We start from the raw sequence: 3,068 nt of genomic DNA, 5'->3' as shown, positions 1-3,068 counted from the left end.
GGAATAGGTACTACAAGGACTAGTGCACTAGTCAAACACACCTTAAGATCATTAAGTGTTAGCTCACACTGGTTTGACCAAACATACTTCTTCCCTTTTAACTATAGAGATATGATGGGACGAGCCACATGTGAGAAATCCTTCATGAAGTGACAATAATAACCTACCAATCCCATGAAACTATGAACCTCAAAAACATTAGTGGGTACTGGCCAATCCATGATAGCTCAGATTTTCTCTGGATCCACAACAATACCATCACTAGTGATGATATGCCCCAAATACTTAATCTCAGACTAGAAGAAACCACATCTACCCAAGTTCCCATACAATGATGATCTCTCGAGCAATGCAATACATGGCATAAATGGACCTCATGTTCCTTAATAGTCTTTGAATAGACCAATATGCTATCCAAGAATACAATGACACACTAGTCAAGATATATGAAAAATACTCCATTAATAAAACTCATGAACATCGATGCCGTATTGGATAACCCAAAGGATACAACCATGAACTCATAATGCCCATATCATGTATGAAAAGTGGTTTGATGAATGTTGCCCTCCTAAATATGAAGCTGATGAATGATGCCCATATCTTCAAGAACACTCACACTCCCTTCATTTTATCAAACAAGTCATCTATCATGAGCAAAGGATATTAGTTCTTCACCATCACCTTATTCAACTATTGGAAGTCAATGCATAAAACCAATGATCCATCTTTTTTCTTCACGAAGATGACTGGTGCACCCCACGTGGATACACTAGGATGAATATGGCCCTTGGCCAACAATTCCTCCAACTACAATCTGAGCTCACTCAACTCCTGAGTAGTCATGCAGTAACGAGCTCGTGAAATCAGCTTTGCTCCTAGTATGAGATCAATCTGAAACTCAATGTGACCCTACGGTGGCATACCAGGTATCTCATCAAGAAACACATCTGCATACTCATGAAGGAGTGGGTGATCATCAAGTGTCACTGTAAAACTCTCGACTTCCTCAAGATCACAGACAAAAACTATAAACATCTGACATCCCTTTCGCATACTCTACTTCAGTTGATTAGCTGAGATCATCTAAAGTAAGACTAGTCTTTGGAACCCTAAAAGTTCCACCTACCCACCTGTGTCATCAATACACTGTACTGACTTATGATGAATATCTATATTCACCTAATGGGTGGCTAATCAATCCACACCCAACACAATGCCATACGATCCTAATGGTAGGATGTGAAGATCCACTATGGTGGTGAAGGTGCCCAAATTCAAACTACAACTATTGACCAAGGAGTCTACAACCAATTTTGATCTTGTGGCTAACTCAACTTGCCACCTATCAACCTGACGTGTTGCCACTAGCCCACATTGCTAAACAAGAGATAATCAAATAAAAAAATATAAAGCACCTGAGTCAAATAATATTGAAGATGAAATACCATGCAATGTCCTTGTAGCCTTGACTATAGTACCTTGATGCTTAACTTGATAGTTATGAATCGCTATAAAGACTCGATGACTTCTACCTACATCTGTCATAGTAGGCTCTGATCTAGTTGCACCTCTACTAGGTCTTGAAGAAGGTTTAATAGGACATCCCAATGCTTTATGGTTGAGCTAGCCACAAGAATAATAGTTCCACAACCACACTGAGTAGCACTAGAATATGGTGCACTTCCCTTGCTAGAGTTTTGCTGACTATTTTGAGGAGTACGATCCTACTAAGACTTCTTTTCATGGCTTTGACCATCCCCTTTCTTCCCTGAGGTACCTGAATACTATACACCCTTGGTCCAAAACCCTTTCTACCAATTTCCATGATGATGCCCACCTTGAGAGGGTATTGATTGGGCTTGGCCCTTCCCTGTGGACTAAGGAGCCTAAACATCATGCCCTAAATTTTGTGCACTCAAGCTCTAAGAGCCTTCTTTGCTACTGAACCCCCTAGCCACATTGCTCTCAATAATTCTTGTCTTCTCCATGGAAAGTGTAAGCATCCTCAGCTGGTGAACACATACATCTCCAATGATAGAGTCCCTAAAGCCCCTAAAACAATATTGGGTAAGGAGTGCTTCATCATGACAGTAACTCGAATATTGCCTCAACCCAAGAAACCACTTCTCATACTAGTCCACTGACATATTTCCTTGCTTAAGCTCATGGAATTCATCAGTATGGGCCTCATGGTACTGTGGAGATAAGAATTTATCCTTGAACCTCTGCTCGAACATCTCCCAAGTGAGATCCACCACATCAATACGAAGCTTCTCACTCTCCATATCCCACCATATAGATCCATGGTCTCTCAGCTATGTGATGGCACAATGGGCCTTCATGTTGCTTCCATATGGTAATATGGATAAGCAATGTCCTATATCTAGTAACTAGATCTCATCCTTGAGCCCCAGCCCTTGGCCATCAAATAGTGGTGGTTTAGACCTTTGGAGTTCCTACATCATCTCCACTTGGGTGAATTCATCATCATCCTGGCTACAACCCCTCCATCGCTGCCCTCTACCACTAGCTAGTGTACGCGAATGTTCACACTCTTGGTCATGCTCCTCTTTTCTATGTTCAGACCTATTGGAGTCCCCATGATGAGATTCCTCTTCTTGACGTTGGTTATGTTGGTTCTCCTCCACCAACTTGATGTTCTTCCTCTTGGTGCTCTTCTTCATGGCTATTTCGTTGGTTGCTACCCCAACCACCAAGTCTATGTGCAGGAGGAATCACTATGGAAGAAACAAGATAAGGTCAGAAACACACATCACAATCATAAAGTCACAAGCATGAACTCCAAAAACATGTCAAATAACAAACATAAGATACTAACCTACACATTGAAAAACCCCATAGTGGAAGCATAACACATAGATCCTAATGTTGCAACATGGGTTTTGATACTAGATGTAATGCCTCGCTCAGAGATCCTTGGAACAAGGATAAATAAAAGCCAAGATATTATTTTAAAACAAGTATGGATGCACACGAAAATCAACATACAAAGATCATAAAGATCGCAACAAAAGACTTAACCAACAATCCCGAAAACCAATCAA

This window comes from Cupressus sempervirens, chromosome 2 (genome assembly GCF_028749045.1).
Source record: "Cupressus sempervirens isolate cs-2001-9-10 chromosome 2, ASM2874904v1, whole genome shotgun sequence".
NCBI lineage: Eukaryota > Viridiplantae > Streptophyta > Pinopsida > Cupressales > Cupressaceae > Cupressus > Cupressus sempervirens.
Note: the sequence above shows the minus strand (reverse complement) of the source record.